The 25,372-nt window shown below is 45.5% G+C and overlaps 1 long non-coding RNA gene across 1 annotated transcript in view; it reads right to left on the minus strand.

The window, feature by feature from the left end:
- Window positions 1–236: 236 nt before the first annotated feature.
- Window positions 237–25,372, minus strand: part of LOC142557981 (uncharacterized) — a 58,047-nt gene continuing 32,911 nt past the window's right edge. Inside the window, exons 5-6 of the long non-coding RNA XR_012822910.1 lie at window positions 9,449–9,621; window positions 237–552 (exon numbers count right to left, since the gene is read on the minus strand). This is a non-coding gene — a long non-coding RNA (uncharacterized LOC142557981). The remainder of the gene's footprint in view (window positions 553–9,448; window positions 9,622–25,372) is intronic.

The raw sequence follows: 25,372 nt of genomic DNA on the forward strand, positions 1-25,372 counted from the left end.
ACATTCAGACAAGATAGGCGCGTCACGTGAGGACTTCGCAGTGACGCTACTGGACGCGGCGCTTCCAGAAGGCGAGAGGGAAAGGACGTTGGGAGGTACACACTCTTCACACGTGACAAATTTCCATGGCGACAATACGGTGTGTCGCTATGTTGATATATTACTAATCGCGTCAGTGTAGACATTCATTGTGAGATGGGTTAGGCAAGAATATTTTTTTCAATCTTTCAACAGCAACAAAGACATTTCGTACTGAGCTTTCTTTTTTTTTCCGTCGTCAGGGAATTCAGGTTTAGGACATACCGTGTTTGAAGAGGAATGAAGTCTTCCTTTTCCCCGCAGCCCCTCGATGTCACCTTTTAGCGTTGATCGTCTCCGCAAAACGAGGAATTCCCTATTTGCACTTGGCTTTTCGGGAAACACGTTGTCACGAGGATGCGTGGATGATTTCTCTTAGTCCCATGATTTCGGAAATTCAATGATGAACTTCTCGAACTAAACTCCGCCACTCGCAACTGCGTGCAAGAACTGGTATGCTGATCCAAGCATGACCTGCATGTCCAAAGGTGTCACTTAGTCTTCGTAGGCTCTCAAAGATAGCGGCAATGTTCGACCGCAAGTATAAGTGCACGCGCCGACATGTTTTCTTGAAGGGAAGAAAAAATGATTCATTAACACGCTTGCTTGTGATTCGCTGTTAAGCTTACGTTCTCTTGATTTTTACGCGAACTTAGTTTCATATTAGGTGCAACCGTAACGTCCACGACGTAGGAACTACAGTAAAATTGTAAGTTATGATAGTATACGGTTAACGCATATCAAGACGTATCGCGATCAGCAAGAGTCAAGTTATGCAGCAAATGTTTCGCTCAAGTTGGGCCTTCATTTCAACGGGACAAAGGTGAACATTAGATGTCTTCACTTTTTTTACGTTAACCATCGTCCCACGTGCTATAGTGCTCGTAATCACAAATGGGAGTTCCAGAGACATCTATATTTATTGACAGAAAGCCAGAGAGGTCAACCTGAGGTTGATTCCTCTGACTTGCTACATTACATGGGGAAATGGAAATGGAGAGGAAGAGAAATAATGATTGGTGATGTTTATTATTATTATTATTATTATTATTATTATTATTATTATTATTATTATTATTATTATTATTATTATTATTATTATTATTATTATTATTATTATTATTATTATTATTATTATTATTGGCAGTCCGGCGGAGCGTGTGAACCTGTCATAATCGCTTGTTCTTCTTGTTAGGTAAGAACAGTTGCCTTTGATTCTCGGTTGTTTTCACCTTTCTCCACCGGACTGACTAGTAGAGCTCGCGAAAGTACCTCGTTTTCTTTTATCATGGTATTTGAAGAGTGCATCGCTTGCCGCAGTGCGTTACCCGATGATGGTCGTTTATGTCGTGCGCTGAGTGTAAACATGGCTACCATTTGGGTCAGACTTGTTCAGGCATAGCGCCTAGTACTGTTGCGACCAAGAGCCAACCTACGCGAGAAACGTGGGTCTGCAAAACCTGTCGGCCTCGCAAGCAGCGAGAGGCTTCAGCATCGCAGATGGAGTGTAGCCAGACAGGGAACGGCAGTTCTGTAGAGCCATACTTGGCTTCTGAGCTCAGGGAAATAAAAGACAGTATTGCTTCTTTGTTAACTCCGCATGCAAAAGTGGATTCCCTGCTTCTGCTGAAAACTGAGTTTACTAAGCTTTCCATGACTGTTAAAGACCTAGAGGAATCGGTCTCATTTGTGTCGAAACACTATGACTCAGTACTGGAGGAGATGAAAGCTAACAAAGAGCGCGAAAAGGCCCAGGAAGAGGAACTTTTTCGCTTGAATGAAGTGGCCACGGTCCAAGCGACACAGCTTGAGCTTCTGCAGGATGTAAGAATGAGAACTAACAGTGCAATAGAAAAAAGAACTTGGAATTTGAAGGCCTTCCACTGGAACAAAATGAAAACCTAAGGCATGTTTTTATCAGAGGTAGCCAGTAAGCTAGAGCTAACGAACTTTTCAAGCACTGATGTAGAGGCGGTGCACCGCTTGCGTAGTAAACGTAAAACAATCCCAACAGTCCTGATACGGTTCACTTCTGTAGCAGTGAGAGAAGCTTGGTTTGATTCACGAGGAAAGCTACGGCGATTAAACCAGAACGCTTCTCTACGCAAATTGTTTTTCAGCGAGAGCTTGACAAAGGCAAATCGTAGTTTGTTTGGCGTGCAAGAAACGTGTCTCAAGAGAAAGGGTACAAGTATGCCTGGGTAAAAGGCGGTAAGATTTTTGTACAGAAGGACGAAGGTGCACCTTTGGCCAGAGTAATCAGGCCAGCTATTGCTAGGATTGTATAAGCAGCATGGCGTCTAGTTTCTGTGTGGCTCCTGATTTTAGAAGTTTCAAAAATATGTTTGGCCTAAGGTCACAACATAGTTTTACTTTCGTCAGCGTAAACATAACAAGCCTACGAATGTACTGGAATGAATTTAAAGAGATAGCGGAAGCAGCTAGCAATTACGTTGATGCTTTTGTTGTCACTGAGATAAATATACCACAAGTAAGTGCCGATATATTTACGCAGTCTGGTTATCGTTCACATTTCGTTACCCGGCCACGAGGGCATGGAGATGGTTTAGCGATTTTTGTTCGTGACATGTATGCGACTTCTGGAATAGATATTACGTTCGTTCATGCGGAATGCCTGACCATAAAAATAAATATTTCAAATGCAGATCTAATCCTCCTTTCGATATATCGTCCACCATGTAACAGTAGGAGGCGATTCTTGGCAGAGTTAGATGAAATACTGGGAAATGGGGTTCAGCTGGTTATGTTATGCTCAGCTGGTGATTTGAACATAAATACGCTATGCGTCACGTCAACTGCCGTTTCCGATTACTTATCCATTTTGTCTTCTTATGGTTTGGAATCCACCATAAATCATCCGACTAGAGAAGAGTGCTTAAATAACCAAGTAGTAGCGCCCTGCATAGACCACATTGTGGTGCGCGCATCTGACTATTCTGTGGCTGCTTGCGTCATAAATCAGAGATTAGCTGACCACTACTTTGTGGCCTGTCGCCTTTCGAAGCCTTCTGTATCTGTAGAACATCAATCGGTTGGGAACACAAAAAGAAATAAAATGAAAATTCAAAACGCTAATACAAAAATGTTCGACCAACACATCACTAATTTTGCCTGGTCCTTGCTGATTGATGGCAGTGCACCCGATAAGGTATACGGGAAATTCTCCACTCAACTTAAACTCTTTGAGCACCTAAGCACATATACTGTTATGAAAAAATGCAGAAATAATGTAAGCTCGCTTAATGCCGATATTAGGCGTGCCATATCTTTCAGGGATTGGCGCTAGAAGCGCTGCAAACGTTCTCCTAAAAATGAGAGATCAAAAGCTGAATATAAAATGACAAGAAACTGGGTGGTCGGGCTTTTGCGAACAGCGAAGAGAATGTATTTTTTTAAGAAATTCAACGAATCGCGCAAAAGTCCCGCGAAAATGTGGTCTATAATAAATGATTTTAGGAGAGAAAGTGACGTGCTTTCTAATCCCATTGACTCATTTCTAGATGATAAAACAGTGGTAGTTAACGCATACAACCTTTTTTTCTCGCGTGCTTCTGAAAACGCTTTATTATAACAGGAAAATCATTGTACGCTGAAAGAATCTGTGCCGGCGTCCGCTTTTTTGCCTAGCTTATCGACACCTGACCTGAAAAGAATTATTTTTAGCTTTCGACAAAATAAACCACCATGAATAGATGGCATATCAGTAGGCACTCTGCGAAGAAACTTCGATGTGCTTGCGAACACTTTGCTTTATTTAATTAATGGCTTTTTAGAAACTGCAGTAATTCCCGGGACTCTAAAAACGGCTATACTTACTTAAGCCACTATATAAGGGAGGCAGGAAAGATAAGGTTGAAAACTATACACCAATCTCTATTTTGCCGGTACTTTCCCTGATACTAGGAAAATTCCTCTACGTATGCATGACGTCTTTCTTAATGACATTTTCCACTTTGTCGCCCAGGCAGTTTGGTTTAGTTGCGAATCGAGGCACCACAGTCCTGTTAGAATTCTCAGATGAAGTATATTCTGCATTTGAAAACAACTTCCTCACCTGTGCGCTATTTCTAGACATAGAAAAAGCTTTTGACACAGTGAATCATAACATTCTATTAGAGAAACTAACTTTAATGGGATTCAGAGGGCCATTCCACATCGTACTGCGAAACTACATGTGTGGTAGTTCACAGATAGTTATGGCCGACAAGGAAACCGTCAGTAGCAAGCAATAGCTTACAGCCGGTGTTCCCCAGGGTTCGAAATTGTCGCCGATTTTATTTAACATATTCGTAAACGATCTTCCTTTATTAATTTCTAAAGGCACTATCTATCAGTATGCTGACGATACGCTAATATTAACAAAGCATATAAATTATGAAAAGGCTGTGGGCGCCCTGCGAAATACAATACACAGTGTAACGCACTGGTTTGCGGGAAATTGTATTAATGTACATATCAGGAAGGCATAGTTAATGTTTTCGAAATCCGTTAAAGACCACAGCAATAAACATTTCAGTGTTCTTGCATGACTAGAACAGCGTTTCATGTACATGTACCCCTGTTCAGTATGTAGACTGTGAAATATCTCGGTTTATTTATTGATAGCAGCATGTCGTGGCAGCATCATCTGGCCTATTTGTGTGGCAAACTTAGGAGTGTCGCTCGGTTGCTTTTTAATATAAAAGATTTCACGCTATTATCGGTAAAGAAAACCATAGTACATGCACTCGCATACAGCCTATTGCGATAAGGAATCACCGTTCTCGCTTTCTGCGCATTGCGATGGCAAACGAGAATTGACAGTTTACTAAAAAATATATTGAAAAGTGTTGCCTATGGCTGTGGCCAGGTGTCAGGTGATAATTCATTTTCAGCGTTAGGCTTTCCTTCATTTCAGTCGTTATTTAAGCAAACTGTTATTCTTCGTCATTTTTGGAACGACCAATTCAGAGAGAACTATGCAGTCCCTCGATTTTTGAAGGACAACATTCGTTTCAATGTTCTTCGCTTATCAACTAGGTATGGTAAGGCGCGACGATGTGTCTATGCGCCAAAAATTTTTAATGATCAACCTGACGAATTTTTCTCGGTTCAGTCAAAAAAGGTTTTAAAGAAAATGTCATCTTCCATCTGATTTATATTACATATGGGTATGTGTTAATTTGAAGTAATTTGGTTGTCTTAACTTCTATATCTATATAAGCTTACAAAAATGTTCACTAAGTTGCCATAACTTGTTCTAAATTTTTGTTTTTTGCTCTGTATAAGCATGAAAGAAATGTCGTGGGAATAACATGTACTTATTTTTTGTTTTTGATCTATATAAGCGTGAAAATATGTTCACGCTACATTGTAATACCATGTATTTAAGTTTGCTTTTTTTTGCACAATGTTTTGTCGGCACTAAGGTAACGCCTATATGTACATACACTGACCTCATCACTTTGGCCGGCACTGCCAGGCCTAGTCACACAAGCCATTTAGGCTTCGACAGGCGCGCTCACTATGTATTTGTTCTTGTGGTGCATAAATGTATTATTATTATTATTATTATTATTATTATTATTATTATTATTATTATTATTATTATTATTATTATTATTATTATTCAACAAGCGGGTGCGCCCATACAAGTCCACGACGTTATTCTCTAGAGTTCCATCCACATTCCAGCGGCACGAAAACAAGCTCGGCCTCAGACCTTCTCCAGCCTGTTGTTGCCATTGGTGGCGATGTCGACCACACCCCGCATCCACCTGGTGTCCGCTGGGTGAAGTGATTGCTACCACGTGACAAAGCCCAGTACATCCCAGCAAATAGAGTGGGCAACGAGCGTGTGGCACACGTCGCCCACACCATCTGCGAGGTTTCATTACCGTCCAGACAACGATCGACGCAGCAGCAGCATACAGCACCCTTACAGACGCGGGAGAATATTGAACGAAGTACTTGCTTTAGGTAGGCACCTTCACAGTGGGTAGCTTCATAGAGCGCCAGTCTAAGCGGGACCCATTGGCGAGACAAACAGGCGCGTTCAGATCGGAGTTCTCAGCACGCTTGACGAATTGTTCACTGCCTCCTCCCCACCCCTACCCCAACTCTCACGAGGTGCGCTATTGTGTACTGAAGCTTGCGACGTCGCTTCCCACAGGTTTGTTCCGAATTCATGGTAAGTGCAAGAGTAGTTGGTGTGTAGGCGCATCAAAAAGACGAGGTACACTCCACGCACAGCCAGCCTTGGACAACATATGACGTGCACTAATACCGTGAACGAGCTTACCTAAAACTCACTTACCACACTCAGCCTCTTTTAGATCCATGACGCTTTAGCATCGGAAACACAACACGAGATCGCGCCATGCTATACATATGAGACTTGTATTGGTCGTTATGTAGCCAATAACAAGAACTGCTGCTTAATTCAAAAATTCTGTTGGTGACACTGGCCAATCGCTAACCCACAAATATATGTGAGTAATTACTGAAATGTAATTACTGCTCTTACGCTGCTGTCTCCCCTTTCTTTATTAATATTGCTCATACACAATAAATAGAACCTGCTGGCATTATTCTTCACTGCATCCGCTTCAGCCAATCGCACATTTTTTAATCCAGTAACAATCGCTTCAAGAATTTTCCATCCGTCATTGTTCCCTTGTTTTCTTTTAAACACATCAGCAGCAACACTGAAAGCTTGCTCGCTGTGCAGGCAGGAGGGAAGGGCGGTGTTTTAGCGTGCAAGCACCTTGCTCCTAACCATGGTTGAGTTTACTCAATGGCGTTAAGCTCGCGTCTGGCTCTTCTGCGAATCACAGCTCTCTTTTATTGCTGGTGCTCGCAGAAGGCGCTCGCTGCAGGGCCAATGAAAAGCTGGCGAAATTGCACGTAGGCGATTTCCTGGCGTCAACATCTGAATTGGCCGTCCTAATTGATCCCGGGTAGCGCCAGTTGATTTCGTCGGTTAACAGCCGGCAGAGTGTTAAGAAGGGGAAATAAATACTGACCACCAGGGGGCGTTTGTGTCTCCAGCGTCGCGCATGCGCGAGGCTCCTGCGTGGCGTGACCGCCGGTATTCTAGTGCAGCTCCCGACAACTGCAGAGCCCCAAACCTGCGTCGCCTGTTACAGCTCGACACATCAACAAAGAACCAATTTCATGTAATGGGTTACCAACAAACATAAACAATTTAACTACTCTGAGCGTCGCCCACTAACAAAATATCATTAGAGACGTACCAAAGCACCAAAAAATGTAGATGATCAAAGTAAATAATTAGACGCAATTTTTAGGATAGCAGCCCGACTTTGTCTCCCGCAGTAAACAGGATTTCAGCGGATGTAAACAAAAGGATTGCGGCGCACTGATTGCTGTTGATTGTTCAGTGAGATGTGCTCGAAGCAAAGGCATTGAAAATATGCAAGAAAAAATTCTCTAGGAATCATCGTAGCACGCCTGGAAAGTTATCAATTAAATATTCAGTATACTGGTTCATATTTCTCATATTGTGTTTCATGAGGTCATCTCTTCCATTGGAAGTCGAAGAAGTTCCCAAAGCAAGTACGCGGTAATTACTCATGGCAATCTTAATAAACTTGGTATTGACTGAAATACGCTGACCTAATCCTATTGCAATGATTGCGCAGGAAACATGTGCAGCCTGCAGTTGCATTTTCTGTCCTTTTCGTTCATTCACGGCATACATTTATCGCCAATTGCTGTTATAGAATCTTAGACATAAGCCTACAGAATGCTCAAGTTTTACGAGTCTCGCAGACCCCCTCTCTCTCTATCTCTGTCTGTGTGTAGGTGCCTACGTATGTGTGTGTGTCCATTGAATGAATCAGCGAAAGAGTCGCGCGTAATTACATTCCGGGCAATGATTTTTTTATTTTTCCGGAATTTGAAAAAAATCACTTGTGACAAATAGCATTATGTTCGCCCCGAGTTGGATTACTCGGAGCGCCGGACATTAGCCAGATGATAAATCTAAATGCAGAATTTACTCTTGAAGAAACGCTATTGACGTCCTAATTAATTTTTTATCTCGCATATTACAATTTAGGAATTGTAGCCTGTGAGTTTGCAACACGTATTGACTTGAAACTCTAGGATGACACCAGTTTCGACATATTAGTTACCTAAGTGTGGTACCAAATATATGGGTGTTGCAGGTACCTTTTTGATTCAATGCATAAATGAAGGCATTTGCAAAAAGTAATTGGAATAACACTATATATTTACGGGGAATTCGAAGGCACATACCTCCAAAGTGGAGACATTTTGGGAGATAATTTTAAGTGAATACGCCTTGAAAGGTCACCGTCTACAATTCGTATATTGTAATGTGCGCCATCAGATAACAAAATAAAAATTTAGGGCATTTTTTACATGCCGGAAAACTTAAAAATTATCTAATCGAATATGCCCAAAGATAAACACATTTCGTGATCATCTACGTAACCTTCATCCAGCACCAGATTTCCTCAGGTGCGCGTGATCCCCTTTAACTATCCCTTAGATCGTTATTGTTTTCGGTGTGCCGAAAATACATAACTACATAGCGTAGAAAATTGCCGTAGAAGGTCCCGCTGCTCCTTCAACCACCCGAGTAATAACGGACGAGTTCAGGTAACATACACGTGACATCGCCCTCTATGATGATCTCTGCAGACCAGCCAGTACGGACATCATAGGAGACATAACGCAGTCCCACAACAGGTGCCGCCACTGCAATTTCATGTTTTCGTCTTTCTTTCCCTTTTTTACTCACCAGAGCTTCCTTTTCACTACGAATGATAACATCGTTATAATGGGAGTTGTATGTTTCAATCTAGTTCGACTGAACATTTTCCTCAAGTGCTTCGCTCAGTATGGGTCAGTGGATATTCAAGTAGATTCTCGAAATCGTAAGTAAATTCAGGTGGGAAAGCTTTTACGTGCCCTCTACTGGCCCACGAATATAGTCTTGAAGGGTACAGCTGCTGCTAACCTCTAAACATCACTCATGATCAATACCTCACAGGCCTTTAGTATATTTCTGCAGCAATCAGCCACTCCCATATTATATATAAATGTTTAACGCATCGAAAGTAGCATATCGAACCACATCATTTCCACGAAACGTCGTCGCGCATTGTTTGAACTATTAACTTCATTCATCTAAGCTTAAGGAGGCTCTGCCTTCGTCGGCCTGAATTCATTAGGACACCTGGCTTTCCCGGAACAGAGTGATCGCAGGGTAGTAACGCGCTTACTATGAACTTCGCCCACGCCTATATGCAAAGATCTCATGAAAACATATGGTTTATTCGCTTATTGCATCAAATTTAAAGAAAGCTGCAGTACTCACCCGTGCCTTCAGATTCCGCCCAATGTCTTCGTTGGGTGCAACCTCCGGGTGTATCGATACCATGATGTCGGTGTAGCCACCGTCCCTTTTGTCGGTGGTCCTAGAGCCAACGCTCGCCAAGCAGAACAACCACGGTGTAGGAACGAGTCATGCTCTGAGCAAGGCCATGGTGACTGTCCAATGGAAGCAACGAAGCAGAACATATAGGCAGAATGACTCATCCTGCACACGCGAAGCGTATTAGGCGTAATAATAAATGGACCATTTGCAAAATCATTAGTGAATTGTAGCGCCAGTACCATTAACTTTGTGCCTCGCCACTTGGTTGGAAAACAAACATTCATTGCTGTACGCATTCTAAGAGACACAGAAACCACTAGTGCGCTTATAATGTCGTTGATCGCGTTCGCATGCTGCAGTTACGCGTCTTGTGCGATTGCCGAATAAGAAAGATTCGAGCTTCGTGCTGTTGTTACAAACTCCATCGACTACGTACTTTTGGTTGGGGTGCATATTGAGCAAAAAACCATTTCCAAGACTCGGTAAGTTGGCAATGCTCAAACGGTCTTCAACCAAAAACTATTATCGAGAGACTTTCTCTCTTTGTTTCCTCCAACCTCCCCTTACGCCAAAGGGAAATGCGAGAACACATGCTTAATTCTTGTATTTTCCTATTAAATTTTAACGTATTCGTGACCCGTACCCCACCGACACATGTACACTTCTTTTCCCTCTTTGAAACGAGGAAAGCACGTGTTGCACACTTCTTTAAAAGATTCGCCTGTTGCATAGGCAGAAAAATAGACGTTTTACAGGGTTCGGGCACTCTCCAATCTTACTCCTTCAATTTTTCTTTCTTTTTAGAAAGCCGGTGATAGGGAGCCCACTTAAACTTATTTCCTACAGGTACACTTAAGATTTGACTTCCTAGGAAGACTACGATGATATACGTTTAAAAGAAGCGCCGTCGATGTCCTCTCATTTTTTAAAGTCATGCTAATCATTAAGAAATATCGGATCTATACTATTGATATAAGGGCAGGGCATTGTGTATCGGCGGATATTTACGTGCGAGAGGAAGATAACAACTCTAAAGAAACTACACTTGTAGCAGCAGAACAAAATCAACCGCCATTTAATTGGAGAACAGTTACGGCAACCCATCGAAAAGCTTTTAAGCATACACACCGTAGCATACGTCACTGGATTGAGACGAGGAGAAAAATGGTTGGCATGCACGCCGGAAGCTCATGTGCAGTCGAAAATGTACGTCTCATCCCTTCGGGGCTCAGACTTTCGTCAACTCTGTCAACGAGCTATTTCTCGGTAGGTAAGTCACATTAAAAGGCGCGCCAGCCAAGGAGCAAAAGCAGAACTTTCGTAATTGCGTTGAGCACACGCATCCAATGGTGCGCCACGACGAATACGATTTCCGCCGAAATGACCACCTTCGTTGACCTTCTGGAAGAGAAGGCATCAACCGTCTTAAGGATACGCCCCTGTCACTAACATGGCCTTAATTCTCGCAATAACGGAGTTTACAGCCATATCACAGAGACGCAGTCGGTACAAATGGACAAAAAGCAAGCTAAACAATATATGGAGAAAAGTAATCCAAAATGCGTAGGGTGACACCCTTCATGCCAGACTAAAAAGTGCATCTTCAAGCTAGCCTGCATTGCTCAAAAACACACCACGGGTTGCAGTCTTGAAGAATGCTGAAGAGACGACCAGCGAAAGGCACAAAATCGATGTATACTTACTTGCCCCAACGTTACAGGGTGCTGGAAAAAACAACAGCGCGAGGAAGAGGCGCATGATGATGACAATGATGATTTTCTTAATATGGCACATACCCACCAAGGTATGGCGTGCACACAATATGCGCCTGAAACACCCGTACCATTATGAAGTTGATGATCCTCGTCGTCTAAAGCCTCGATAAGGATGACTGACAGGCAATAAAATGGGATGGAACAGGCACTATAGGTTAACTTGAAGATATTCCGGTTTCCTACCCTGAACTAGGCGAAGTGTACCAGTAGCGAAGAAGTCAATGTCGTTTCTGTTTCCTCTGCACTATAGCGGCACTAGTATCTATTCAGCGTCGTCTTCATTGCGCGTTAAGTAATAATCATTTTTATGATTGATTCGTGTTGTCGGATCGACTAAAGCTGGTCGAAATTGTCAATCGGAAGTTGAGAGGACTCTGCGGACACCAGCGTTTTGTCCATAAGTAGATTTTTTTCCATTTGTGAGCCAAAAGTCTGCCAGCCGTAGTTCCGACGAGCTAACCCTAACGCCGGCCACTAGGTCTAACGAGGGCTAGGGCTTACCGAGGCTCCCAGCGTCGCCACGTCAGCTATGCGGCAGCCAGGCGGTGTGAATATCACCGTGCATGGTCGCAGCACCGAGAAGAGGCGAGCTCGACGCCGTGGTTTGGATCACAGAACTCAGCAAATGAAACCTCGAGGAGAAATGGGCTCTGAAAGCCAAGCTTGCCTCAGAAAAGGCGAAAGTGATAGACACCCTACCCCCCCCCCCCCCCCACCGAAGCGCGACGATAAACAGCAAGCGGAGAAATCAATCGCCTCGAACCAAGTCAAGCTTCCCGAGAATGGCTGGAGAATCATTTTCTGGCCCAAGGGAGACATGGTAGTCAAACAGTACGATGACCGACCCTGACCGAAGCCATACATGTAACTGCGAAGATTGAATGGAACAAGGCGTGCCAGCTCGTGAAGAACGAGAAGCAAGGAATTTTTGTCCCTTTCACCCCCAGCACGGAGGCAAGAGACAAGCTCCTACGCCTCACACACCTGGACAATGAAGGGAAAGTACTCGGGATGACCGTTCACCTGGTAGTGCCCGACGACTTCTCTAGAGGAGTCATCCACGGAATCGGTCTCAACAGTTCACTGCAAAATATCGAGCAGGAGATAGCAGAGCATGAGGAGAATACAAAGGTACTGGAGGTCCGATGACTAGGACAGAGCAAAACCATCATGCTCACATTCACCACCAAGAAGGTACCGAGGAAAATGAAATGCCTAGGTGTCATCCTGAACAGTTACTTGTACAAGAAAAAGTACGACGTATGCTATAAGTGAGGAGACCTGGGACACCGATCCGACGTATGCGAGAGCAAGGAGAAGTGCAGGCGCTGCGGCATCCCCAACCAAACCGAGGGACACGACTGCAACCCCACCTGCAAGCTGTGCGGCCAGCTGCGCCTCACCGGCGGCATAACCTGCAAGGAGATTTTCAGAACCCCATACATCGTTAAGAAACGACAATGGGAGAAGCTCCAGCAACAGGAGGAGGAGAAGAAACTGCCAGAACATCGCAGCAGGCGGCACGAGAGCATGGAGAAACTCCGGACCAAATCTTTCCCGAGGCTACCGCAACAGGCCACCATCACCTCGCCCAAGAAGCAAGAGGCAACACCAAACAAAAGGCAGGCTGGGAAGCGTGGAATCCCCTTGATTCAGACATAGTGAGGGAGTTCAAAAAGCAAATGAAACAACAACAAGAAATGAAGAAACAACAACAAGACTAATGGATGCTTTACCGGGAGCAAACACAAGCGTGGAACTGGAGATCCGTAATCACGTTATCGAGCTGCAAAGGGAGAACAATAAGCTCAAAACTCAACTCAGACAACCGGAAGCGCGTTAGGAGGCCATGGACGATAAGTCGCCAGAAACCGAGCCAGAGGCGGCTACACCGCCAAAGAAAAGGCGAGCTAAAAAGACCGATTCGGGTCTTGAGGGCAGGGTAGACAAACTTCAGGTAGACATGCAGCAATTCAAAGGTAGTACAACAGGTGGCCATAGCTTCCCAGCGTAACGCGGTGTGGGTAGACCAACTCTCAGCTCAGCTTAGCCGACTAGTCACCCCAATGGGAACTAGAATGGACCAACCAGCAGAACAGCAAAAGCAAATCTTTCTGCGGTTGAATCATGGCCGCACTCAACACTAGGGCAAACGCAATATGGCATTGGAACTGTAGAGGCTTCACAAAAAAAAAGAAGAAACGCTCTCCAAGCTTACCTTGCGAGACGCGACAGTCGCGACATTATCGCGCAGCAAGAGTGTGGTAAAAACGCTAAACTTAGCGGATACAAAATGTACCCAGGCCAATCGCCAAACACTCGGACTGCTACCCTGGTGTAGAGGAATATCACCGACATGCAGCATGAGGTAGGATGCACGCAGATTGACTACTTGTTAACGGAGATTATACCGCAGAGGAGGAAAGAACGCAGCCTGCTAGCCCTAAACGTCTACAGCTTTCCTAAACTAAGTAAAGGCTGTGGCTTCAGGGAGCACTTTGCCAAAGTGCAAGCACTGGCACAAGGGAAGCGGCGTCTCGTAATAGTAGGGTATGTTAATGTGCCCCACCAAGCATGGGGATACACGCACTCCGAGATCAAGGGAATGGAATTATGGGACCCCATGATACTGTGCAATTTAACACTCTCAGCAATCCACTCGCTCTGAACAGGCCGGGAAACAGCGTGTCATATAACAACACCCCCGACCTGGCCATGATCGTAGCGGATGTTGAGCCTACATGGCACAACACGAGAGAGAACCTAGGCAGTGATCACAGAATCATATAGATCGTTGCCCAAAGCGAGGTGAAAATCAAACGTGAGAGGAAAACACTCAAATCGATCAATTGACAATCCTTCCGAGACAACGGAGGGGGTTGCGGGGAGATCACCGACATAGCTGAATGGACCAATGGCATCCAGGAGGCGTGCAAAGAGGCTGAGGAGGAAATAGCATTAGATGAAAAACAAGACTGGGTTGATAGCCACATGAGAAAACTGTGGCAAACAAAAGAAGAGGCAGAAACCGGGCTCGCCCAAAAAAAAGGGGCAACCATAACCTCAGAAGGAGAATAGCAGCTCTCAACAAGGAAATTGAGAGCCATGCCCAAGCACTAAAGAGAGAACACTGGAACGACATCTTCGATAGACTAGACGAGCAATTAAGCTCCGTCGCTACCTGAAAACTATTGAAACACCTCATGGACCCAGACAACACCAAAACTGAAACCAGGAGGAAAATTCAAGGACTGACAATTTCCAGGGGTCGGAGGAGGATATGACCAATCAGATAATACAGAGGTACATTGGGGAAAGAAACGTCGAAACATTCCCCGACTATAGCAGCGAAAACAACGAGGAGCTAGACCAACCAATCACCATACAAGAGGGCCAACCTGCCTTAGGCAAGGTCACAGGAAAAACCGCCGCTGGCCCAGATGGGGTCAACAACAAGATGCTTAGAAACCTCTGTGACAACTCCCTCCAGCAACTAATGGCATTTATGCAAAAGTGTTGGGAGCGGGAGGAAATACCTGGGGAGTAGAAGAAAGCAAATCTAGTCCACATCCGCAAACCAGGGAAAGAACTCAAACTAGAGAACCTTAGACCAATGTCGTTAACGTCCTGTGTAGGCCACCTCATGGAGCACGTCATACAGAACAGGCTCCACGGATACTTGGAAAGTAAGGAACTCTATCCAAACAGCATGGTTGGATACAGACAACTATCCACAAACGACGTCATGCTATAGGTCAAAGAAGAAGTATTGCAAAGGATGACTAGCGACTCGAGAGTCATAGGAGGACTGGACGTCAGGAAAGCGTTTGACAACGTCAAACACAATGCGATCCTCGCACACCTAAATCACCTAAATGTAGGAAGCAAGCTATACAACTGTATAACAAGCTTCCTCACGGACCGAACGGTGGACATAGAAATCGGGGGCACAATCAGAGAAAACATTAACCTAGGCAACAAAGGAACACCGCTGGGTTCGGTGCTTTCCCCTACCTTTTTTAACATTGCATTGATCGGGCTGCCAGAAAGACTCAGAAAGCTAGAGGGCCTCTGCCACACACTCTACACTGACGACCTCCCCCTCTGGGTCGATAGAGGAGAGAGCGATGGCCAAATAGAAGACACCCTACAAAGGGCGAACGGAAAGCTATCTGAGACCCATAAGGCTAAAGTGCTCCCCGGAAAAATCGGAGATTCTAATCATTAGTAAGCAGCATGTCAATATCCATCTTCTGGTGAACAACATCCCGGTCCCAAGAGTGAACAAAATAAGGATACTGGGAATGTGGATACAAGAAAATGAGAGAAACACCGAAACGATAATCAGACTAGAAGCCACGACCAACCGAACTTGCAGGCTTCGCAAGAGGATAGCAAACAAAAACGCGGGGATGAAGGAGGCGAACCTACTTAGGCTTGTCCGCTCTTTCACCATTAGCCGAATCACCTACGCTATACCGTACTTAAAGGCAACTAAAGCAGAGACAGACAAGGTAGACATCCTCATCAGGAATGTGTCGAACCCGCCCAAGGTTTTCCACCGTGCACGTCAACCGAGACGACCCTCAACCTAGGAGTGTCAAACACCCTAGAGGAAATGCGAGAGGCGAAACTTACCGCACAATATGTCAGACTAACTGGCAGTAACACGGGAAGATCCATCCTCAGGAAACTGGGCTACCAGAGCTCAGAATCGCGAGAAGGGATAACCGCTATTCCCAAAGAAATTGCCAACAGGTTAATAATATCACCATCCCAAGAAACATGCACCCCATACACAACAAGGTACGCAGGAGAAGCAAATCCAAAGACTCCAACGCCCCCTCCTCCAAAAACAAGGGGTAGTGTACACCAATGCGGCAGAGTGCCTTGAAGGGCAATACGCTGCAGTAGTAGTGAGTGACAAAGGCGAGCTAATCTCCAGCTGTAGCGCGGGACACCCTTCACCAGAGGAGGCAAAGATGGCGGCGATTGTCCTGGCAATCACAAACCCATCAACCAGAATAATTATCACCGATTCTAAAACTGCAATCAAAGCCTATGACACCGGTAAGCTGTCCAAAGAGGAGGCCAAATTCTGCAAGCAGGCAAGTAGAACCTGCCCAATGACATAATTAGAGTGCTATGGGCACCCGCACATAGTGGACTAACACGGAACGAGATCGCCAACGAGGTCGCCCGAGGACTCACACACCGGGCCCCGGTGCAGAAAGACTACTCCCGGTCCAAACCGCGAGACTTAACCACATACAGAGAAATTCTAGAACACTATAGAATGGCCAGGAGAACCCTCCTTACCCCCCCCCCATAATCTCTCACAAAGAAGGAAGAAGTTATCTGGCAAAAACTGCAGACGGGTACCTTCCCAAACCCGTATATACCACTGAAATGCCCCCCCCCCCCCCATCCTGAGGTTCCCTCTTCGAAATGCAAAAACTGTGAAGGCATAGCGACCCTAAATCACATGCTCTGGGCTTGCCCAGCGCTAAACGGTCTACATGGGAACAGGCCTACAGCCAGGAAGAACAAGCCCAAAAACAAGTCATCTGCCAAGGCCAGGCCGCCGCCGGAAGCCACCTGATTCCGGACGGCGTCTAGGGGGGAGGTAGACGGTGAAAGGGGGAGCTGCGTCTCACCCCGATCACCCATGGTCTCTGACGGGTGCAAATAAAGTGTTTTCTCTCTCTCTCACCCAGAATCCTGATGTAAATGATGGTGCAATGTTTCAATATTGCAATACAGCTGAAGGAAACCGCTCCAGGAAATTATGCATCACGTCTGTGGTTGATGTCTTTGTATTTGTTGTCTCAACCAAGGTTAGTTGGTTGATCTCAGTTGTTATAGACTTAACCCTTTACAGGGGATAGGCCGTGAATCGGCAGGTATTAGGATCAAAAGAAAATAAAACTGACAACGAACTGGGTAAATAAAGAGAATCTCATAAAGAATAATAATTAGACACATTAGTGAGCACTCATAGTACTGGCATAGTACTCGCATACGGCTCGGTTGACTGTACTCTGTTAATATGTATTTTACGGACATATTAAAGAACAGTTGCTAATAGTATCGTTGGTCAATGATGAGTAGAAAATAATCTTTGAGAAAATTTGTATTACATCTTTTTGTTTCGCCTATAAAATTAGACATGCATTACATACGTTTGTCTTGCACCCAATAAATGTCAATGCTTTTAAGCAGACTATCACGGAGAGCGCAAGGCCCAGCCTGAGCTGGCCAAGGCAACTTTCCAGAAGTCGCTTCCTCTGAACTGCAAACCTAGGACACTCTATGAAAAAATTCTCCATTGTTTTAGCCTCACTGCAATAACATTGATGGTAAGTGCAATAAGAGTGCAACCATGGAGGGTCGCGTCTTATGGAAAATAACTTTCAGCAGTAATAACAGCGCAGGCAACTTCTACGCTTGCAAGCATTGGCAGGGGAACATTGACTGAAAGTATTATTTTGTCACAAATGTGTGACCGCGCACAGTTGCAACCATTACACCGGCTTTTCTGGATTACTTGTAGAGCACCGGATTAGACTTGAGACCTCGAGGAAATCAAAGCGTTACGTCGTTTTGGTATATATGGGTCATTTGCTCCTCCTGTCCTCATCATATTTTATTGTTCTTTCTTGTCCTCTGAGCAAAGCAGAACTTCAGCGCACAGTATCTCAGGCTTAGCTTTCTGCCTTTCATCCAATGAGCTCTCTCTTGATGGCGAGCAGTCAAATCAGACCAATTTGAATAAAAATCACCCTTTCAATTCAGATGACGCCATCGGTTTCCTTGCATGTGTCTCATTGAATTTATCAGTTCCCGCAAACTTGAAAGTGACATTTCAGTCCTGTATTCATTTTGGTTTACTCACTGGAGCATTGACCAATTCCCCCTAAAGGGTATGGCCCACACACAAGAACAATTCAGTGGTCCCTTGGTCAATGGCTAGGTTTCGACTACTAACAGCCAAAATCATTCTGCGACTGCATGAATCACATCTTCGGGGACACCAAACAGTATGTATTAGCCCATTTAATTTTTAATGTCCATTGGACCCACTTTTATATGCCACAGGTGATATTTGAGCAGGCAATACACGAGCCTTTGAATGTTAAACTCCATAAGATAACTGCAGCAAAGTCTGCTGCCTTCTCCGTAGGAATTGTTTTTGATATCAGCTACCCAAATAATGTAAACTTTTTATCTACTCAAGTTCTCAATGACTTGCTGGGAGATCACTTTATTCATATTTAGACCAACACCATCATAGCTACAGATACTTCACAGATCAATGAAAAGGCAGGGGTAGAATATTTTGCTCATTTGCTAGAATTGTCCTATTCAATTAGATTTCCTGAGTTCTGCCCTATCTGCAAAGTAGAATTCTTAGCTGTAGTTTTAGCACTGCGCAAAACGAACCCCTCCCATTTATCAGTAGCTATAATCAACGACTCTCTTATTGTAAGCTCATCGCTTACAGCGTGTAGTGATTCAAACATTGTGCAAGCTCTTGGGGACCGCGTCATTTTCATTCGCTTTATTTAATTTGGGTGCCTGGGCACAAAGGATTGCCTTTGAATCAGTCTGCAGACTCATTAGCAGACGCTTCCCTTGGTGGCCTTCTCGTATCTGCCATTGTCCCATCAGCCTATGTCACTGCTGCTAGGTTTATGAAATTAACAATGATGAATTAGCTCCATATACCTAGCGTGGCTTCGCATTCAGACTACGACCACCTCCTATTCTCTTGGAGCCGTAAATTCTGCCCAACAAGCAAATGAAGGATTACATTAGCAAGGCTACACTGCCGCATCCCGGCACCAAATTTCTGTGCACACAGGGTGGTTTTGGCCGCATCCCCTGTGTTTATAAAGTGCGGGGAACCAGAAGCAATCGATCACTCCAGGTAGGACACCTGTGGCTGCACAGGCCCTATCTTGAAATCAATCTGTGGTGGGGACAAATTGTGTCGTGTGCTGTGTTCTTGCCGTTTCGTTCTCGTTGAAACGAGAAGTAGCACGAAGATCAATTCGCTCGCTGCTGCTGCCGTGCTTCTTAAATTCCGGCGTTTTGATAGTCTGATTCCATCGTCATCGAGGGAGATAGGTCCATGTTTCCTAGTGTACGTGTGAAACCATGCTTAATAATTTAGTTCTTGAGCCAATCTATACGAATTGAAGCGGCCGATACAATTAACGTTGTCACTTCGTACAGCAGTCTACTAATTTGCTATTGCAATCGGTGCGGCGTCTTTTGGGAGGCCTTGCAATTTTTTAGGGAGGCGGCCTTATTAACAGCCTTCAAACGAGTTTGGCATGTCTCGGGCCAAGGTATCTAATGCACACTTCCAGAATAAGAAACGACCGTCCTTTCACTCCTTCAGAGCATCGTATCGAATCGCAATAGGTGTCAAAGTGTACGACTCCAACAAAAGAAGATACCAGAATAGCAGTATAGTAGGTTAATGTAATCATATGGGCGTAATTAGCGCTAATAAGGGTAAAAAATAACCACATTGCATGAGCCCCGTGTACAGGGTGCACCACTCTAGATATAGGCATGATGACGTAAAACCGCCGAACGACAGCCTCCTGAGTAATTTAGCTAGATCGCTTCGCATGAGCAAGGCTCGAGCGAGGCAGTGTTGTCTGAAGGGCAAATTCGGTGGTTCTCCGAAGAAGCAAGAATAAAAAGCAATGTAAGCAAAATTGACGCTGCGCGAGTAATTGCCGACATCCTCATGATCAGCCTATTTTATGTCCACTGCAGGGCGAATGCTTTCCCTGCGATGTCCAATTACCCCTGTCCTGCGCCAACCGATTGCAACTAGCGCCCGCGAATTTCCTAATTTCATCGCTCCACCTAGTCTTCTGCCCTCGTCGACTGCACTTCCTTTCTCGTGGTACCCATTCTGCAAACCTAAGGGTCCAACGGTTACCTAACCTGCGCAGTGCATGACCTGCACAGCTCCATTTTTTCCCCTTAATATCAATTAGAATATCGGCTATTCCTGTTTGCTCTCTGATCTAAAGCGCTCTCTTTCTGTCTCTTAAGCTTATGCCTAGCGCTCTTCGTTCCATTGCTCCTTGCGCAGTCCTTAACTTGTTCTCAAGCTATCTTCTCAGTCTCTGCCCCATATTTCAGCACCAGTAAAATGCACTGATTGTGCACCTTTTTTTAATGATAGTGGTAAGCCTCCAGTCAGGAGCTGACAATATCTGCTGCATGTTATCCAAACCATATTTATTCTGCTATAATTTTCCATCTCATCATAACCGTTCCCTGTGATCATTTCACCTAGGTAAACGTAGTCCTTCATAGACTCTCGAGGCTGATTGTCAATCCTGAACTCTTGTCCCGTTGCCCGGCTATTCATCATTATCTTTGTCTTCTGCATATTAATCTTAAACCCTGCTCTTGCACACTCTGTTAAGGTCCTCGATCATTTGTAGCAACTTGTCTGCAGTGTTGCTGAATAGAGCAATGCCATCGGCAAATCGAAGGTTGCTGAGATATTCGCCGTTAGTCCTTACTTCTAAGCCTTCCCAGTTTAAAATCTTGAATACTTCTTCCAAGCACGCAGTGAATAGCATCGGAGAGATTGTGTCTACTTGTCTGACCCCTTTCTTTACAGGCATCCTCCTACTTTTTTTGTGGAGAATTAAGGCAGCTGTGGAACCTCTGTAAATATTTTCCAAGGTTTTTATGTAAGCGGTCTGTACTCATAGATTAGGTAATGCATATTTGACTGCTGCTATCTCTATTGAATCAAACACATTTTAGTAATATTTAAAGGCATATAGAGAAGCAAGTCTGCGGATTTCTCGATTACCTGATTAATGACATGGATGAGCCATTGTAGAGCATCCCTTCCTGAAGCCAGCCTCTTTCGTTGGTTGGATAAAGCCCAGTGTTGCCTTTATTGTGTGGGAAATTATATTGGTCAATATTCTATGCAAAACTTGGAGTAAGCTAATGGGCCTATATTTTTTTATTTCTTTAACGTCTCTCTTTTTGTGGATTAGTGTAATGTTTCCATTATTCCAGTTTTTCGGGAGCCTTACTGTCGATAGACACTTCGCATAGACAGCCGCCAGTTTTCCAAGTTTTATGTCTCCCCCATCTTTGATTAAATCGACTGTTACTCCCTCTTCTCCTGCCACTATTCCCCGTTTCATATCTTGCAAGGCATTTCTGACCTCATCTCTAAATATAGGAGGAGTTTCAGTATCTTGTTCATTACTGTTTCGAATGGAGTTATCGTAACTCCTCTGAGTACCGTGCGAGTCAGTATAAAATTCGTTCGCTGGTTTTACTATACCTTCGAGATTGCTGATTATATTAGCCTGCTTATCCTTTCAGTGCATACATCTTGGTTTGTCCTAGTTTTCTTCTCAGTGATTTCAGGCTGGGTCTATTCTTTACGGCTTCATCAGTATTTCTGACTTCATCATCTCAAATATCACTTATTTTCGCCTTGTTGATCAGCTTTTAATGGTCCGCGAATTCTATCTTGTCTTTGAGTTGGACAGTTTCATTCTTTGTCGTGCCTTATTTAAGTCCTTTGTTACTTGGGAGACCTTGCTTACAGGTTTCCTTGGTGCCTTGCCTCACACATTACTTACTGCCTCTGAAGTCAGCCTAGTTATGGTTTCATTTATTACCTCTATGTCACCTTCATCGCTCTGCTCTATGCTGCATATTTCTTTGCAAGTACGAGAGTAAATTTGTCTGCTTTTAACCTTACTGCATCTAAATTGGCCTGCTTCTTCATGACCAATTTTACTCTTTCTTTGTTCAAATTGAGGTGAATCCTAGCCCTCACTAACCTATGATCACTGTCACTTTACCCTACCTTTCACTGCTACATCCTGCACTAAGCTGGGAGCGGCAGAAAGTATGAAATCAACTTCATTTCTTGTTTCCGCAGTATGGCTTTTCCAAGTCCACTTTCTGTTGCTACGTTTCCCGAAAAAGGTGTTTATTATTCTCAGCTTATGTCTTTCGGCGAATTCTACAAGCATCTCTGCTTTAGCACTCATGGAATCGAGGCCGTAGTTGCCAAATGTTTGTTCAACAGTCAGCTTTCTCCCTGCTTTTGAATTGAAGTCCCTCATTACTGCAGCATACTGTGTTTTTACTGTTCTCATCGCTAATTCAACATCTTCATTTAACTCATCTTGTTGAGAGTCATTGTGATTGAATGTTGGAGCGTAGGCTTGTACTGCCTTTAATCTATTGCTCTTATTAGGTTCATTACGACTACTGCTACCCTCTCATTAATGCTGTAGAGTTTTTCAATGTTTCCCGCTATCTCCATATGAATAAGGAATCCCACCCTGTACTGCTTCTTGTCTGGAAGACCTCTATAGCAGAGGACGTGGCCGTTATTCAGCACTGTATGGGCCGTACCAGTTCTTCTAGTCTCTTTAAGGCCAATGATATGCCAACCAATGACTCATAATTCCTAAAAGACTCCTGCTAAGCTAGCCTCAGTTGACAGAGCTCGCGTCTTAAAGGTTGTCAGGGTCACTTACCATTTGCGGCCTCTACGGGCCCAGAGATTATTAGCACCCTCTGCTGTGTTACCCGCCTGTGCGCTTCTTTGGTCAGGTGCTCCGCATCTGTAGGCGATCTGTAGGGTTGATTGTAAGAATCATGAAGGAGGGAGTGGCCGAATACGTTACCAATGAGGCCAATTCATGTTCCGGTGAAGGAGCATCTTTGTTGGAGTTAATGCGCTTTCCTAACTTCGTTGTACTTGGATTAGTAGTGCCCCACCCGTTCTCGGCATCTTTTGCCGGTGTCCCTCCAAGCCTGCAGAGATAGTGCACTGGAGGAGGAGGAAAAATTGAAGCTGTAGCGAAGAGAGACGCTAGTGGGTTCAGCGCTACTGGCTCTAAACGGTAGTGCGTCGATCGATCCTGCCCAGCAACGGCTCTCGTGCTTGGAATCTGTGACTGCCCTGCCCGTCGACGTTGCGCTGCTCCGAGCTCTGCCTAAAACACCTTTAGAATTGGTGGAGTGTGCGGGGTACCCTCAGACGATCATCCTGGAACTCCGCTCTCGTACCCTACCATCTACCATGCCCCAAGACGCCTCCCAGCAAACGCCTCCTCCTGCACCCACCACGTGTCCCGGGGTGCCTCGTCATCGCGACCCTCCTATCTACACTGGAGCGGACGACACTGACGTGGACGAATGGCTCACGGCGTACGACAGGGTAGGCGACCATAATAAGTGGGACGAAGCGGCCAAACTGAGCCATGTTCTGTTCTACCTCGCTGGAGTTGCCAGCCTGTGGTATAACAACCATCAAGCAGCGTTCCAGACATGGTCGGAATTTAAGACTTCCCTCGCCGATGTATTTGGTCGACCTGCTGTTCGCAAGCTGCGTGCCGAGCAACGTTTGCGAGAACGAGCTCGACAGCCAGGCGAAACGTTCACCAGCTATATCGAAGATGTCCTGGACCTATGCAGGAAAGTCGATTCGACCATGGCGGAGTCTGATCGAATCCGAAACATACTGAAGGGCATAGAAGACGACGCCTTCAACATGTTGCTGGCCAAAAGTCCACGCTCTGTGGCTGAAATTGTCCCACTGTGTCAGAGCTATGAAGAACTCCGCAGGCATCGGTCAGTGACCCGTCGATCTCTACCGCGTGACGAACACCTCGCTGGTTTGGCTGCCATGTCCAACCAGCCAGCGTTGCTCGCAGAAATGAAGGCTTTCGTCCGCGAGGAAGTTGCCCGGCAACTCTCGTTGGTGGATTTTGTACAGCCGCAGTCGGTGCACGCGCCTACGCCAAGTTTTGCGCCTCCGCTTCGCCGTGTCATAGCGCAAGAACTGCACGAGGTTTTGCCTGAGCACCACCAGCGTGTTCCTGCGGCTGCGCCTCACAGCTATGCCGAAGTCATGGCCAGGCCCCAACAGATCCCGACAGCTGTGCCACTCAACTACGCGGCAGTCGTCACCCAGCCTTAAAAACTCCCTCAACGGGGACCTCTCACGTACGCCGAAGTCCTCACTATGCCCCGACAACAGCCTGCTATGCAATCAATTCACCAGCCGCCACGTCCAACGCGTCCTTCCACATGGATGGGACCTGCCGCAACGACTCGGTGGCGTACAGCGGACAATCGACCGATATGTTTTGCGTGCGGCTACGCAGGCCACGTCGCACGCTACTGTAGTCGCGTGCAGTCGCCTAGCGCTACACCATATGGGACAAGTTCTATGGCGCGTTCTCCGCGCCCTTAATACGACAACGAACCTCGGGCTGCGTCACCACCATTCCGCCGGTCCGCCAACATCCGGCGCTCAACTTCTCCACGCCGACGCTCCCCATCACCGATGCGGCCTCGGCCCGAAGCTCGGGATGAGGAAAACTAATCATCGCAGTCCATGAGGCAAGGGCTGCGATCCCATCGAAACGCGGAAGTCCTCAACGTAGCCCGACCAATGCGATAGACGTGTTAGTTGATGGTGTGCGCACATATGCCCTCGTGGATACCGGAGCCGCTGTATCAGTTATGGACGCAAAGCTTTGTCGCTTCCTTCGAAAGGTTACGACGCCCATTGCTGGACTCGCCCTCCGAACAGCAGGCGCATGGCGTATTCACCCGATTGCGGCGTGCACCGCTCGTGTTCTCATCGAGGACGTTGTATACGCCATCGAATTTATTGTGATTTCCTCGTGCTCCCACGAAGATATCCTTGGGTGGAACTTTCTCGCCCGCCACGATGCCGTCATTCATTGCGCACGGGCCGAACTAGAACTGTCGCCGATCTCAGATATGACGCTTGCCGATAATGCTTCTTATGCGAACAAACTACTCGTCAGGCACGACACAAACGTTCCTGCCAACTCGTCAGTGATTGTATCAATGCAGTGCAGCAGCCTCTCTGACGCCATCGCACTACTTTCTCCGTCGAGCCACTTTTATACTTGAAAAGGTCTGCTGCTGCCTTTTGCGACTGTGAACGTCAAACAGGGCTCCACAGCTATTTTTGTCTGTAACCCCTTCCCATACCCTGTGATGCTGCTTCAAGGCAAATGACTTG

This window comes from Dermacentor variabilis, chromosome 9 (genome assembly GCF_050947875.1).
Source record: "Dermacentor variabilis isolate Ectoservices chromosome 9, ASM5094787v1, whole genome shotgun sequence".
NCBI lineage: Eukaryota > Metazoa > Arthropoda > Arachnida > Ixodida > Ixodidae > Dermacentor > Dermacentor variabilis.